The following is an 18066-nucleotide window of genomic DNA, read 5'->3' as shown; positions in this document are numbered from 1 at the left end:
GTTTTTTTAAATTTACTTGCATGATTATCGCAAATGGTTGTCCAACATTCGAGAAGAAATTGCATCTGCTAATGTATTTAAAGACCTTGGAATATGCTTATATTCAATGTAATCAAATTCACGTTCCAAGAGACGCACTCTCAAAAAAAACCTTAATAACACAAGATTTCTAATGGCATATACTCTATTAAGCTGTAATACAACGAGTTCAGAATCTAACCTCACTATCAAATGTCGAATTCCAAATGAAATAGATTCAGACAATAATTCAACCACTGCACTGTATTCTGCAATGTTGTTCGTTGTTTGACCGAGGCTCACCCCATGCATAGAAACTAACTCGTCAGAGGGCGAATAGATAACCCAAGCTGCGAAAGAGATATTCTGTGTACTACGACAAGCACCATCGGCAAATCCAATGTACGTTTGGAGAGGCGTCGACATCTGCAATATCAAGAGTAAAACCAAGATAAGCCAGAATAACAACGAAAAAACACACTTTCTAAGCTAAGCACACTATCTAAAATAACAAACATACTAGCTAGAAAGAAAACCTAACCTAACTAAAAATTCTCCATACCCACCATTTAAGCATAATACCTCTTTAGGTAAAGTCCATTTCTGGGTTTACCCAAAGAGTCCCCATCAAAATCTACCAGCTCATAGGCCCCTTTTGCTAGCTTTCGCTTTACAATGTAGGGTCCATGCCACATAGGAACGAATTTTCCAGCACCTAGCTTATCGTTAGCTTGATCATATAATAGCACTAGGTCTCCTCCGAAAAACTTCGAGGGGTCACATTTCTATCATACTGAGCTTTCATTCGCTTCGCGTGAGTCTCGATTGCCAATGCAGCGTCACGTCGAGTCTCATCTAATTGAGCTAAGTATAATAAACGTTTCTCCTCTTCGGAAGTAGCTGGGAGTAATTCGACAACCATTTGAAGTGATGGGATTTCGCATTCAATGGGTAACACAGCTTCCAAGCCATAAACTAGTTGGAAAGGAGTGAACCCTGTTGATGTTTTCACTGAGGTTCGGTATGCCCATAGCGCTGAAAATAACATGTTGTGCCAATTTGACCGATGAATGCCAATGATTCGTCGGATCATGATAACGAGAACTTTGTTGATAGACTCAACCAAACCATTGGCTTGTGGATAATAAGGAGTAGAGCTATCATAGCGCAAACCAAGCTGGCTTGTAAGCTCAGTCATCATGATGTTTCGAAAATGGCTCCCATGGTCAGTGATAATCGCTTGCGGGACACCAAACCTAGTTATAATGTGATTGAATATGAAAACTGCAGTTGTTTTGCCGCTTGCGTCGAATGTAGGCATCGCCTCGGCCCATTTAGTAAAATAATCAACCGCGAGGATGATATACGCATGCCCCCCGGCCGAGTGAGGGTTACAAGTAATAAAATCGACACCCCATTTGGCGAAAGGACCAACGGCAATTATGGGGTGGAGAGGAGCAGGTGGTGCGCGCATCTTGCGATCAAACACTTGATAGTTGTGGCATTTTCGGACCGCAATGATGCAATCTTTAAACATGGACGGCCAGAAATAGCCAGCACGCAACACCTTCTGAGCTGTGACATACCCAGACATATGACCGCCACATGCTCCAGAGTGACAATCATTCAAAACTCTCTCAGCCTCTTCGTGAGTTAAACAACGTCGAAAAACCAAGTCTGCCCCCTGGCAATAAAGTGTATCTCCAATAATTTTGTATTGCTGGGACTGGAATCGAGTTTTTCGACGCTCTGACTTCGAAGCTTCAGGCCGAAAGGTTTGGTTTTGGAGATAGATGATTATATCCCCATACCACGGATCTAAAGTACTGATAAGAAACAAATATTCATCCGCAATGGACTCCTCTGCCACAGTTTCTGTGTCAGCACACGGGAAATCACACATCAATTCTGCAAAAACTAAGGATTTCTTAGACTTGGACTTCTCAAACTCCAAGTCGAACTCTTGCAGGATAACGATCCATTTAGAGTACTTGCCCCCTAGTAGTTGTTTAGTCAAAATATAAATCATAGGGTTGCAATCCGAAATAACTGTAGTTTTACGGAGAAGAATGTAGTGACGAAAACGCTGGACAGCTTGAACGACTGCCAGGGCCAATTTCTCCACATGCGAATATTTTAGCTCAGTTGGATTTAACGTTCGACTAAGGTAATATATCACATGTTCCGTTCCGAATTCGTCTTCCTGAACTAAGACCATCCCAATGGTGGAGTGGGAGGCAGCGAGGTACAAAAAGTAATCCTGGTTGTAGTTGGGAGGATGCAGCAACGGTGCATGGGTCAACGCGTGCTTAAGTGCATCAAAAGATTTCTGAGCTATCTCATCCCAAGAGAATTGAGCATTTTGTTTTAACAACCGGGTGAAACCCTTTGTAACCTCGGCGTAGTTAGGAATGAATCGACGTAAAAAGTTTGCTTTCCCTTGCAAACTCTGGAGTTGGCGCAAACTCGAAGGAGGAGGCAATTTGATGATAGCTTCGACCTTCGAGGGATCAACGCGAATGCCGGCTTTTGAAACAACAAATCCCAGCAATCGACCTGCTTCTATACAGAATACACACTTGTGCGGATTCAACCGAATACGATAATGCCTACGCCTCATAAAGATTGCTCGTAAGTGGACAAGGTGATCAGCTCGATGTAAAGAATGAGCAGGCAAATCATCGAGGTACGGTTGCAGAATGTGTTTGATGTCATGAAATGCATAAGACATCGCCTGTTGAAAAGTGGCTCCGGCATTCTTAAGCCCAAAGGGTAATTTGCAGTAAGCAAATGTCCCCCATGGACAAATGAATGCCGTTTTTGGTTGATCGGCAGGTAGAATATTGATTTGATTATAGCCCAAAAAACCATCCATAAAGGAAAACATTTCACTTCCGGCACAATCATCAATTATTTGATCGATATAGGGCGTAGGATAGTTGTCTTTTGGACAAGCTCGATTTATATCCCTATAGTCGATACAGATTCTTATTGTTCCTTGTTTCTTGTTAACCAGAACAATATTCGATACCCAATCCGTTAACGGGATCAGATAAATGAAACCTGCTTTCAACAGCTTTTCAACTTCTGCTTTAATGGCAGCCGCTTTTCGAGGGTGAATCTGACGCAACCGTTGACGGACGGGTTTAGCGTCTGGGTAGGTCTTGATTTCATGGACAACAATAGCGGGATCGATTCCTGGCATTTCCTCGTAGGACCAGGCAAACACGTCGCGGAATTCTTGGAATAAGGCCTTGTAAATTTGAATTTCATCATCTGTACACGAGGCACCTATATGAATGTTCTCAACAATTCCGGGCTTCACTGAAATGTCAATGGGAACAGTTCGAGAAATATTCCCTAAATTCAACTCTGAATCAGGATGTTTCGTTGGATTTTGAGCTTCTTTGACATATTCAGCGGTAAAGATTGATGAAAAATCATTTTCAAAGACATCGCCCTCAGGTAAAAACGAAGATCTATGATGAAGATCTTCCCATGGTAGATCATCTACACTTAGGATTTCGCGAAGTTGCTCGTCAGATGACACGACTTCGGGAAACGCTATCCGTTCTGAGGTTGGTGTGAAAAGTGATTCCTCACTGACCACATTCATTTGGTCGATTTGGGTTGAATGGGAGTCGGTAAAAGACATGATGGCTTCATAAGCAATTTCATATGGACTCAAAGGCATAGCATCACCGAATGAGTCTATCTCAGATTCAGATGGGACAATCCAAGGATTGTCGTAAATAATGGTGTCTGATGTAATCATATGAATTGATGCAAATGAAGGGTCTGCGTTGATTGGAGGGAAAGGAAAAGTTCCCAGTAAACCGGAATCTTTAACTAAACCGACGCCAACGTCCCTATAAGGGATTGTCGTCTTACCGACATGCTGGATACTCTCTGAAGAGGCTGGGTCGGATGAAAAGTATGTCAGCTGATCAATTGTCACGATCTTACCGTTATGTGGAAACTTTATTACTCTGAAGACCGATGAAATGACTGCTGTCATAGCATATGACCAACTTCGACACAAAAGAAGGTTGTAGTCTAGAGGGGCATCAACCACCTCCACATCCAGACTAACGGTTTTACCTTCTACCCCTATAGGCAATTCCTGTAGAATACCAAACGGACGGAACCCACGGCCATCAAAGGCCTTAAGGATGGTCGGGGATTGGTTCAGCGAAGGAGAACCAAGCGATCTCCAACACTGAATCGACATAATACACGTAGAAGCTCCTTCATCAATCACAGTCCGATGAATAGGCCTGTTTTTTACTATCACTGGAATCTGGAAAGCCATCTGATGAGGGAGACGCGGTGTACTATTTTCTAGATCAAAGATTATCAGGTTCGGGTCCTGAATATCAACAGCTCCTATAGCCGACAAAAGTAATTTTCGTTGTGCTGGGCATGATTGCAGCACTTCTAAAGCCGACATTGCTGAGGGTGAAACAGCTAAGTCCTCAATAATGTTGTAATTCTGGGCCGCTCTCGCATGTGGATTGAAAGCAGACCTTCGAATTACACCCTTGGCGGGCAGTTTGATTACTAAGTCCGGGTTAGGTTTTTCGATCTGTAGTGGATCAGAACCAGGAGCTGAGGTTGATGGACTAGAATGAGAAGATTCTGCTTCCTTAACATCAACAGGATTCTTACTACCATAATCTTGTGATCGAGTCGCAATCCGCACATGAGACATCATCAAAATGGGTTCTTCACTAGCACTCGAGGAAGAACCTATCATCTTACTCTCCTGCTTTGGAAATGGATCTTTCAAAACAGCAGGAGTTGGGGAACCTTTAACGATTTTCACAACCTCTGCCCGATGAGGGAAATCTCTTGTAAAATGATCCTCTTCACAAATAATACAAGGATATCGAGGTTTGCGCTTTTCGTCATTGGTTTCCGACTTTTCTGTTTTCTCCTTCAGAGCCTTGTCTGCTTTAGCCTTCTTCTTTCCTTTCTTCTTTCCACCATTTTTTGATTTGGCCGTAGATGATTCTACAGCATGAACATCGGCGGAAAGTTCAGGAGAAGACTCTCCTGTCGGGGAATCAGGCAAGGTGATTATAGGAGTAGTAGAATTCTTGGAAGACTTCTTCTTGCTCTTTGTGTTCACCGTACCAATCATACCATCAGCGGCATGAGATCCCGAAGGAGCAGCAGCGATTTGGTTCGACTTTGGAAGATCTGGGATCTTCTCGTGTAACGTACCCGACTGAGTGTAAACTAAGTCAAGATACTGGGCTTGAGCAATGACTTGCTCCTCAGTAACTACTCCGGCCTTAGCTACATCTTCAGTAATCTTCGGTAATAATGATTTGACAAACCATTCAGCTAAGATTTGGTCCGGGATAAAAACTTTCACTAAACGTCTTCGACGTCTCCATTCATGGATATGATCAGAAATATAAGTGGACGTCGATTGTTTTAATGAAGTTAATAACTCAGTACCATTATCGTATCTGACCGGCAACTGAAAATGAGTTAGGAACGAGGTAGCTAACTGGCTAAAGTTATAAAAAGAGGCCTGTGGTAACTCAATGTACCACTTGGCCGCGAGACCAATGAGCGTACGCTGGAAAAGACGTAAGCGGATCGAATCATCCGAGATAGAATTCGAAGCACACCAGAGGTGGTAAGTCATCACGTGATTTGATGGATCCTCTCCAGACTTACCTTCAAACTTGGGTATATCGCTGGGCAACTTATTTGGCATTGGCGGCCAGAACGGAAGATAATTTATTGGATCGTTCGTTAGGCGCGTCAAGTCGGGTAAATCCAAAGTTGCGATAAACGGCAATTGCCGGTTAGGATCTCTAAAACTCTGGGTCACAAGACCAGTCCCAGGAGGAGGATATCCAGGATAACTTGGAACAGGAATCGCATTCGGGATATTATACCCTCCTGGAAAACCAGGATTAACCAGACCGTACTGGGGTTGTTGAGGTTGTTGATAAGTGTACCCAGGATACGGTTGATACTGGTAAACCGGTTGTTGGACAGCAGGCCCGTATTGGTACTGTCCCTGGTGCTGTTGATAACTAAATTGTGGTTGACTTGTTACAACAGTACTTAAACCGGCTGCCCTACAGGCATTTGGACCGTGGTTTGAATCGTAGATCCGGACAACGGTAAAGATGTCTGAGGGGTGGTTGCAGAGACAATAGAAACCGGAGCTGTCGATACTCCAGAAGTAAGTGTGGTAGACGTTGCGGTAGTTGCAGCAGCCATTTGAGATAGAGTAATAGGTGCGATTGGTGGCTGAGTAACTACCGAAGTTACAGAAGTTTGAACATTTGATTGGACAGGTTGTGGTTGTTGGGGTGGACCAGAAACTACAGGTTGTCCAGTTTGAGGTAACGATTGTATACTTGGCTGCAACACCTGTTGACCTTGTGATGGATCCCACACTATCATTCCGGGGTATTGACCCGTAACAGGTTGAGGATACTGAGATCCGTAACCAGGTTGAGGGTAGGGTTGATAATTGAAAGGTACATTTCCCGGACCTTGAACATAAGACTGACCCTGAGGTGGTTGATAACCTTGACTCGAGTACTGACCTTGGGGTAGATACCCTTGAGGTAAGTACTGATACTGGGGTTGACCTTGAGGCATAAATTGATACTGAGGTTGACCTTGAGGTACATATTGAGGTTGGGGTTGACCCTGAGGAACGTATTGCACCATAGGTACATACTGTCCTTGAGGCTGCCCCCCAGCCGCAACTTGAGTACCTTGAGGTTGCCCCCCAGGCATTAATTGAGGCTGCCCCCAGGCAGAAATTGACCACCTTGAGGTTGAGAACTTGGAATTGAACCTGACATCATATAAACGTCTCCTACACCCAACGGTCTATTACCATTGCTTCCAGCTAATGACCCATGTCCAATGGGTTGAGGAGATGCTCCCGCAAAGGTACCAGAAAGTGATTGATACCCAGTAGGAACAGAAGGACCACCATACAAGAAAGATTCAGGAGATTGAGTAGACACGGACGACGAACTAGACATATTTACAGGAGTATAAATACCTCTGGGTGGATAAGGAGTACGAGGTGGAGAAAAACTTATCCCTGAATTGTCTAAATAATTAGTTAATGAAAGATACCAAGTAGTACTCCTAGGTGGACTGTAAAAGATAGATTCACGCTCTCTTAAGTCAAGAGTAGGTTGATCTTCAAGAACAGGGCCTACTTCTTCTTCTGGAGTAAGTTCTTCAATAGCTATCAAACCAGAAGGAAGATTCTCGGTTATGACTCTTTCAATCCTAGGTGAATCAGGAACACTAGAAGTTGGAGTAACAGGTTCAGATATTTCAGGTTCTTCGCCTATATCACTAGTAGATGAAAAACTACCAGCAAGCTTAGAAACTGCAACAACTTCAGGATTGTAACCTGTCTCTAAACCTTGGTAATCTGGATGGACTACCAACGAAGACTCTCCTTCTTCAGGTGAACCTACTCTACTGCCACTAGGAGGAGTTACAAGGACTTTCAAACCTTCGTAATGACCCGGGACGTCTTCAGGAGGTCCACCCCGCGATCTACGGAGTTTCCTCAACAAATCGGTTCCGGTAACAATCTCAGGTGACTTGCCCCGAAGTCTACGGGACTGTCTCGGTAATTCTGCCACAGCTAAAAACTTTTAACTACTACACACGAAAACAAAGTAAAATCTCAAATCAAGCCACCTAAAGTCTCTAAAGAACCAAACAAATTTGAAGCACACACCTAAAGAATCTAGGGCATCAAACCAAGCACAAACAGTAGCCTTCCGGACCGAAAACGCTAGTTGGTGATGAAGCCCAACATCGCCGAATTCAGTACAGAAGTGGTGGGTGGAACAGTTACCCCGGCAACCTGCTTAATGAATAGACCGGCACAAGTTCCTCCACTTTAACCGTCTCGAGTGAAGTGAACCCCCCGGAAAATCCAAGTGAGTCTAGCCGACGTCTGCTCCAGGTACAGTGGGATCTTCCCTCCACCGTCACCTCGGGTGGAATCCTAAAGATAATGGTCACTAAGGTTACCAACAGCAACAAATACACCTGGGGGAACAGTCTACACTCCGACAGCACGCAAGGGCAGAGTATCAAGCTCAATCCCCTTGCCGGCTCCTTGACAATAATCCAAGGTTTACCGACAAGTGACCCCTTGCTCCTCGACAATGGTTAATCCGAGGTTTACCATTTGTAATACGTGCGTGTCTGGCGTCGTTCCCAACGAGGGAGGATTGATCCCCTCACTGGTTTGGACACGAGCTCGTGCTTCGCCTTTAAGAGGAGCTTTCCCAGAGTATAAATGAAACAGTTGGATTTATCCTACCACAAGATCAGCTACTTGTTTGGTTTTGCTGTCTTGGAGAGTTAATTACTCACCTACTCCAAGACACTAGCCTGATCTATATTGGTGTTTCAGAGCCCTAGTAAATAAAAGTTACTAAGTTGATTTTACTTTAAGCGTTAATTTTATGGTTTTCTTTACAGACAAAAGGTAGCGGAAATGAAACCAATGGTGTGTAGACTCGACTCAAACCACTACAAAGATGCACTTAGGATGATTTACACTACTTTTCTTTTTCAATGAAATTCTTAGCTAAGAAAGTTTAGAAAATGCAAATTTTATAGAAAACAACTTTCTTAACAAAGACAATCAAAGAAACAATTCTCTTTATCTTTTCAAAACATGCAACTCATGACCACTAATTATTCACACGAAAAACCCTTTTCTTCAAAAGACTACAAATGCAACCAAAGCAAACTTGTTTCCAAAGAATTTTTTTTTATATTTTTCCTATATTAATCAAGCATGTAAATCTATTTTAACGAAAATCAATCTCAAAATCTATAAAATCTATGAAAAATTCACTCAAAAGGAAATTTAAAGCAAACCTAATGAGGCAAAAGCCTACAAGGATGATTATAGGTTGTTTTACTTGACCATAATCAAGTCAAGAACCAGCTAATGCAGAATCAAAAAACCAGTCAAAACAAAACTCAAATCTTTTTGTTCTTTTTGTAAAATGGAATTCAATACTCAATCACCAAGCACTTCGAAATTCGCCAAAGAGACAACTCAAAGGTAAGTTGCTCTCACAGGTAGACTTTATGACAGGTCCGACTCCTAAGAAGGCTGACAAAACCAGAGAGATCTAAGGCTTGACAACTTCTATCTGCAAAGTCACTACAGGACCCACTCAAAAATCAAACCCTAGGGCTTAAACTTCTATGAAATCCACTAAAACACTCAATGCTATCGAAACAAGTTCAGGTGAAGATCTTTGACAGGAGACTAAAGGATCTGGGCAGTAAAAACTAAGAAAAAGCAAAATCTAAGAGGAAAATTGTAAAAAATGGAAATTTCTTAATTTTTAGCAGGGTACGCAGGCAACATGTTAAGACAGGTGTGGGCCCGCTCTGTGCACACAGAAACAGTGCGTACAGGTACGCACTGTGCAATACTCAGAGGGTGCGTACTACTGGAAAAACCAAGAAAAACTAGTTCTAATTTAACCCTAAGCTAGCCCACCCAAATACAAAGTCACATAGTCAAAATCCAGAAAATAAATGACTTTTGTCAGATCAAAGTTGCATACAAAGGAAAAAACTTTCACATCAATGGAGTCCCCAGTGGAGTCGCCATTTTGTCAGGCGGAAAGAGTCGATAGTGCGGACACAACCAACCTCCCTAGGAGCCTAAGACTCTCTAGTGACAAACAAGACAAACAAAAGCAATCCTTCTCTAAACATGCATTTACCATACAAGAAATCAAGTGTTTAGATCCTACCTGTAATCCAACACTGTTGTAGTAGTCTAGCCTCGCCGATCCCGATGAGCTCCTCCTTCACTTCGAAACCTGCATTCACTAACAATCAAACGATTAAATAGCACTTGATAATCTCATAAAATAAAACATATTTAACATATAGACCAAGGAGTATATGAAATAACTCATAAATAACAAGTTATTGAGAAGAATGGACTCATTTGCATTAATAGGAAACAAAAGGAACAATTACAACCTGAGCCTTGGTGTTGTGCAAGTCCCTCCCAGGGTCCATCAAGAGTTCTCCTTTACTTTGACAAAGCTCACCCACTTCCAAATGGAACAAGTAACGATGGGAATCTCTCCTCACAAGCTTCTAAATGGGAGTCCTAATTCCAGCAACATCTACCCTTAGAAATGTTTAGCTTTCAATCTCCCCTCCTTCTGGCCCAATGCCTGTATTTATAGTGCTCAAGAGGAAGTTAATCAGGTCCACCATCAATGGGATAATCCCCTCTTTGGATGGGATAGCTCCTCTCTTGATGGGATAAGTTCCTCTTTCATAGGGGTACATGAACCATCTGGAGGTGCTCAATACACGTTGAACAACCTTCTAGAATGCTCTAGAAATGACCACAAGTAACTTTTTAAAGATGAAACTCGCGCCTTTTGACCTTTACAGGGGTACGCACCTACCCCTTTACATACAGAGCGTACAAGTACGCAGTTTTTGTGAACATTAGGTGCGTATACGCAGGTAAGGCCGAGAGAATCTGCGTACCCAGAGATAAACACATTTACAAAGACTTTCTCTCTTTTTTGGAGTTTGACATGGAGAGCAGAGGCATAAGACTTGCCCAGGAGGATAGCATGACTGTTGATAGAGCCATACTAACTGTAAATAGTCATGGTGACATTTTTTAGTGTAACACAATGTCTTACCGCATGCTAAAAATATCATCAATCAACTTCCAAACATCTCCAGTTCTAAGTGCCAATTGGAAAATGTTATCAACACCTCTGAATAAATCTCTATTTTTGTTGCATTTTCCACCTTTTGAATTGGTTTTCTCTTCAATTTGATAGCCTATTTCCATACAACATTCCTTTCGGAAATCTGCTGTAACATTTATCCTATCCCCACCACATTTTTCTTGAAAATCACTATGAATAAATCTAACCCTTTGGATGAAAGTCATAGACACCCTATATTCATTATCTGAATTATGATCCTGTGCCACTAACTTTGCTTCTGTTTCATTTAAACCAACATAAATGATACATTTCATTTTTTCAAAATGTGGGTTATTAGGATATTTCTCCATCAATTGTCTTTGAGCTTCTACAGAATGGTTACCCCTAAGCACATAATAATTGTATTCAAAACATTTTTGACTTATCAAATGCTTCTTTGTTGGGAACTTGAAGTGCATCAACAAAAAGCACATAACTAACCACATGAGCATGTGGATTGTACTTCATCAATGCCTTCAAGTTGTGAACATGCAGATAATGTGGCTTTCTAACTTGATATTGGCATTGTCCTTCACTTACCTTATAGGTTTGTTTAACATTAAGCTGAAATGTATGACCACCATCAATTAAGTTTCTTTTTGTCAAATTCTATAGAATGGCATTTTGTTTTGTTTTGATAATGCCACCATCTAAATCAGCTCCTGGTGTATGATTTCTTTGCTTTCTTTTGAAGTTTCACTAGGTTCTTGACTGCTGGTAATGACTACTTCAAAATCTTCAACTTTACTTTTCTTCGTCATAACATTCTCAACAGATTTATTCTTGGGCATTGTTACTTTTGGTCTTTTACGACTTTTCTCAATTCTAATGTCATCTTCAGTAATGGCAACATATGCTTCACTGTCAGCTTCAACTTCATCATCCTCAAAAGTAACTTGTTTACCCTTGCTAGATTTATCCAGCAGAGGCCTTTTTTTTTCTGATTCTTTGAATGTAGTTTTGTAGCATCATCAATTACTACAGTCTTCTTGTTTTCCATATTTATTTTGACAATGAGTAGAAATTGCTGACAACTTTCATGATATCATGCTCTATGAAATGAATGCCTCCCAACCTAATTGAACAACTTTCAACAAAATTCTACCAAACAAAATATCATATGTCAATAAAAACAAAGCTAAAAAATATAGCGAGACACTTTTAAGAACGCAAAATACAAATATAAATAACAATACTTACGATGTTTTGTGTCATCTCATTTACGATTTGTTTACAAAACTTGGTAGATACCTCTCTCATGTCATATAATGAATATGATAGTCGGTATTTAATCCTTTCATGTGACTTGGGCGCATTTCTAAGTATGTAAACAACTTCAGTGTTTGGTACTTAACACATATCTATGACTCTTCCCATCACCTCAACATTTCCATTATCATTCGGTATATCAATATATAGATATATATTCAAATCTGTGCTTTCTCTTTCTTTCACATACCACACTCTTGATGGAAATTTCACTTCTTTTGAATTCTTCTTGTCTAAAATTATCTTCTTATCACTTGAGGCACTTGAAAAATTTGTAGCCATGAGCTCAGGTGGAGTTCGTTCACCAATGTTTTTTGAAGATGCACCTTTAAGAGTCTTTGGTCCATAAAGATTCACAGAAATTTTCTTTGATGCCATTTTCCTGAAAAATAGAAACACATAAATTAGAAAATAACAAAAACATATTAACCTAAATTAGCAACGAAAATATATCATAAATTTTTTATTTGTATAATCAGAATCCCCAGCCACCCCTAATGGGCGGGTCGATGGGCGGGCGGGAGGTCGGGTGAGGGACGGCGGGGCTGGGTGGACAGCCAGATGGGTGAGGGCAGGTGGGCCAGGTGGGTGTGGGCGATAGGGGTGCACGGGTGTGGGAGGGGGCGAACATGTGGGAACGTCGCACCCGACCCCCTTTCACCCCCATGCGCCCACGTCGACCCTCTTCCCTCACAACCACCTGCCTCTCCCCTATCCCTCTCGCCGCCCCTCACCCGCATGTCCTCTCCGCCACTCTCTCCACCCACATGCCCCCACCTCCCCCAAAATGTGCGCTCCCCTCTCCCACCCCCTTACGCCCTGCTCCTCCCTCTCAGCACCCCTCCACCCACATCCACCCACTCCTCCCCTACACATCCACGCTGTTTCCACCCCACTTCGACCGCCCGCCTCCCTCCCCTTAACCCCCCTCCACCTCCCCCTTGACCCCCCACCTTTTCTCTCCCCCATTCACGACCCTTCCTGGCCCCCCTTTCCCCACCTCCCTTCCCCACTTCCCCCTTAATCGCCCCCCTCACCCTCACCCTACCTCCCTTTCTGCCCCCTTGAACCCCCCTTCTCCCCATGACCCTTCCCTTCCCCGTACCCCCTTCCCCTTCCCCTCCCCGTACCCCCTTCCCCTTCCCCACATTCCCCACCACCCTTTCCACCCCCCTTTCCCTACCTTCCTCCTCCCCCCTCCCCTTCCTCTACCTCCACCCTCACCCCCCGCCCCTTTACCCTTACCCCTCACCCCCTACCCCTTCCCATTAACCTACTACCCCACCCCTTATGCGCCCTTCCCTACCCCACCCCTTATGTGCCCCTTCCTCACCCACCTCTCTTCCCCCTCACCTCTCTCCATGCCCCACCCCTCACGCACCCCCCTCCCTCACCTCTCTCCCCCCGTTCCTCCCTACCCCAACCCTCATGCTCCCCCCCACTCTACCCAGCCCCCCCCTCCCATCTCTCTCCCTCCTACCCCACTCACCTCTCACCTCCCCCAATGCCCCACCCCCACTCTACTCCGCCCTCACCCCCCTCACCTCTCTCCCAACCCCGCATGCGCACCCCCAACCTTGTCACCCCGTGCCCCATCCCCCTCACCTCTCACCACCCCCCAATGCCCCACCCACCGTCGCACCCTCCCGTCTCCTCCCTCCCGCTGTCAGCCACCCCTCTCCCCTTGCCCCTCCCCCCACCGCCAACCCCCTTCTGCTCCCCCTTGCCACCCTCCTCCCCCTCCCTACTGCATCCCACAGCCTCCCCTGCCACCCTCTCACCCTCCCCACCCCCTCTCCTCCCTCCCCTCGCCCACCCCCACCGCCCTTCCGCTCTCCTCCCCATCCCCCTCCCCACACCCACTCCACACCCCCCTCCACCCCCCCCCCCCGCTCCCCTCCCCTCCCACGACCTCCTCCGCCCTCGCCGTCCCCCCTCCCAGCCGCCACCCCTGTGCCCCAGTCCCCCACCCGACCGGTGCCTGGAATCGCCCGACTGTCGGTCGTGCGGGGGGGCGAGCCACCAGGGTGGCGTGGCCTCTCTGCCCCCCACTCCCCTCCCCTCCCACGGCCTCCTCCACCCTCGCTAGTGGCTAGCCCCCCCACTCGACCACCACCCCTCCAACCGCCCCCCCACCCGACCAGCCCCCGGAATTGCCCGGCCGCCAGTCGGGCGGGGGGGCGAGCCGCAGAGGTGGCGTCGGCCTCACCACCTCGGCGTCCTGCCCCCCCACCCGACCGATCACTGGGCGATTCCTGGAATCACCTGGCCACCATTTGGTTGGGGGTGGGGCGTAGGGGTGGAGCACGGCCGAGCGACCCACCCCCTGCCCGACTGGTGGCCGGGGGGCGGACTGCTCAGGTGGTTCTAGCCTTGGCTGCGGCACCCCGGCAGCTCGTCGCCCCTGCCCGGCCATCGGTTGGGCGGGGCGGCGAGCGGCAGGGGTGGGCGGCTTGCCCCTGCACCCGACTGGCGACCGGGTGATTCCCGGAATCACCCAGCTGCCGGTTGGGTGGGGGGCGGCCCATCACCCTGCTGAACAGGGGGCCAAGCGATTCCCACACGGCCGAGGCCAGCACCACCCCTGCGACGCACCCCCCACTCAACCGGCGGCTGGGAAATTCACAGAATCGCCGTCGGTCGGGCGGGGGGCGGCCTACCCCACCCCCCCTCCACCAACTGGCAGCCAGGCGATTCCGAGAATCACCTGGCCACAGTCAGGCGGGGGGGCGGGTCACCAGCAAGGGCGAAGGACACTGTGGGAGGGGAGGGAAGGTGGAGAGAGGGAGGGGAGGGTGAGAGGGTTGCAGGGGAGGTCATGGGAAGGGGGGAGCGGAGGCAGGAGAGGCGGTGAGGGAGGGGGGTGGAGTGGAACGTGGGAGGGGGAGAGAGGTGAGGAGGGTTGTAGGCGGCAGGTTGGAGGGAGAGAGAGTTGGGGGAGGGGGGTTGGGCGGGCATGAGTGGGTGGGGGGCGGCAAGAGGTGAGGGGGGTGGGCGGTGGGGCATGTGGGGGGGAGGGGCAAGAGGTGAGGGGGGTGGACGGGAGAGAGAGGTGGGGGGTGCGCGGGCATGGGGGGGGGGGGGGGGGGGCGAGAGGGGAGGGCGGTGGGAGGAGGGGGCGAGCGGTGAGGGTGTGCGGGGCATGGTGGTTGGGAATGCGGGGGTAGGGGGTGCGGCATGGGTGGGTGAGAGGGAGGTGAGGGCGAGGTGGGCAGGAGAGGCATCGTGGGTGAGGGGGGGTGAGGGAGGAATGTGAGGGGTCGTGGCAGGGGTGGGGGAGATGGGGTGCGGAGTGTGAGGCAGGGTAGGGGTCGTGGGTGAAGGGGGTAGGGGGAGGCTGTGGGTGGAGAGGTGGTGGAGGGCATGGGGAGGGAGAGGGGCCCGACGGGGAGGGGTGTGGGGAGGCCATTGGAGGGGGTAAGGAGCGGGCTAGGAGTGGTGGAGGGTGGGCGCGGGGGGAAGGGATGGAGTGAGGAGAGCCAGGGTGGGAGGGTGGCTGAGGTGGGCGAGAGGGCGAGTGTGAGGGGATGGGGAGGGTCGCCGCGTGGGGAGGGCACATGAGGTAAGGTGGTGGATGACAGGGAGGGCGTGCGGGTGAGGGGGTAGGTGCGGGTAGAGATGGGAGTGTTGACGAGTCATGTGGGGATGTGGAGGGGGGGTAAGGAGGTAGGGGCACGGGGTGTGGTTGAAAGGGGTCAGAGTGTCGAGAATGGGGGTTGGTGATAGGCGGCGAGTCGAGTTGCGGCATCCACCTCGGCAGCTCACCCGCCTGCGTGACGTTGGGCGATACTGAGAATCACCCAACCCCCGCGACAGGTGAGCGAGCCGCCAGGGTGGGCGTCGAAGCCCTCACACCCCACCCCCCCGGCGCCCTCACACCCCGCCCGACCTCCCCGCCCACTGAACGACACCATGGCGGCCCACCTAGGGCTATTGGGTGATCGAGTTTGATCAGGTCCACCATGCTCACGATGGACGTAATTTTTATCTTGGCTTAGAAAAATTATTAATTAAAAAAAAAAAAAAATCTTCTTCATTAAATTAATTTAATATGAAAATTTTGAAGGAAAAGAATTTAACTTGCCTTTCAATTGCGAGAATTTTTTGTTGAATATGTTGTTGATAGCAATATCACTACTCCACAAATTCACAAGTCTTTCAACAAACTTCAGAAAACCTGGATGTGATGTGAGTAATAGTGATAAAATTTAATATATAAGTGAAATTACGGAGACGTTTTTCCGTACGATTAATGTGGGATAATTTGTTTTAAAATATCATAAAGCAAATATTGTAGAATTGTTTTACAACGGGTTGAATGTGGGATTAATTTGTTTTAGAATATATTATAAAAATTAAAAAAAAACAAATTATTGTTTAGTAAATATTATATAGTTTAACTATTAGAATAATTAATGCAGAAGTTGTAGTTTACAATTTTAATTTTAGTGATTTATTTCATAAAAAAATTTAGTTTACATTTTTCAATAAATTGTAGAATAAAATAATGAAGGTAAGTAAATCTAACAAACATTTTGGAGAGAAATATTTTGGCAAAAATTTTTAGAGGGAAATATTTTCGCTAAAATTTTTGGAGCGAAATATTTTCGCGAAACTTTTTAGAGGGAAAATTTCATTCTTTAAGCTATATAATATCCTTAGGAGACTTTCCATTTGTATCATTCAACATCTTCTATTTGAAAGGGATAGATTGTTCTGATAGTGAAGTTTCGATCTATACACCATCAACATCTTCATCGCATAACAACTCTATTCATATTGATGAATATAGTGGGAATTCTTCCACTATGAATAAAAAGTCAATTCTTCCACTTAGTCCTGATTCTAAAGACTACGAGAGCAACATTAATGAAAGAGGGGATGGAGAATTTCAAATAAATAAAGAGTCACAGATTCCACTTAGTCCTAATTCTAAGGACTATGAAAGCAGTGGTGATGAAGAGCATGATGGTGAAGTTCAAAATAATGGAGCGTCACAATATCCACTTAGTCCTAATTATGAGGACTATGAGAGTAGCAGTTTTGAATATCATGATGGCGAATTTCAAAAGAATGGAGTGTCACGGTGTCCACTTAGTCCTAATTGTAAGGACTATGAGAGCAGCAGTGATGAAAAGCGTGATAACGAATTTCAAAAGAATGGATGTCAAAGTGTCCACTTAGTCCTAATTCTAAGGACTATGAGAGCAGCAGTGATGAGCAACATGATGATGAATTTCAAAAGTATGGAGTGTCACGGTGTCTAGTTAGTCCTAATTCTAAGGACTATGCGAGCAGCAATGATGAAGAGCGGGATGATGAAGTTCAAAAGATTGGAGTGTCACGGTGTCCACTTAGTCCTAATTCTAAGGACTATGAGAGCAGTAGTGATGAACAACATGATGATTAATTTCAAAAGTATGGAGTGTCACGGTGTCCAGTTTGTCCTAATTCTAAGGACTATGAGAGTAGCAGTGATGAAGGACCGAATGATGCACTTACTCCTAATTCTAATGAGTATAGAGGTACCAGTGACAAAGGACAAGATGTAGCATCTTCAATAAGTAAACAGTCACATTTTTGACGTAGTCCTAATTCTATGGACTATGAGAGTAGTACTAACAATGCACATGAGGAAGAATATCCATTAAACATCGAGTCAAATTTTCCATTCAGTCTGAATTCTAAAGACTATGACAGTAGCACTGAAGAAGGGGAAGATGAAGAATATCCTCCAAGTCAATATTTGAAAAGCAGAGCTGATCATAGTGTGGATAACTTTCCTCTTAATGATGATGAAAATCTTTATATAAATGATGATCCAATGATGGAGATGTTGCCAAGAAATATTGTATCGAGGTGTAGGAGCAGACCTTTTCGTATCAATGCAAGTTGTTCTAGTTATACAAGGGGTAGAGCAGAATATCTGACGAAAAGAAGTTCTGTCAGTGCTCTCCTTTCAAGTGAATGTTGCCAAAAAAAT

This window comes from Pinus tabuliformis, chromosome X, assembly GCF_031772625.1.
Source record: "Pinus tabuliformis cultivar Carrire ecotype Pingquan chromosome X, CPIR1, whole genome shotgun sequence".
Classification (NCBI taxonomy): Eukaryota; Viridiplantae; Streptophyta; class Pinopsida; order Pinales; family Pinaceae; genus Pinus; species Pinus tabuliformis.
The sequence above is the reverse complement of the archived record's forward strand: the minus strand, read 5'-3'. Positions refer to the sequence as shown.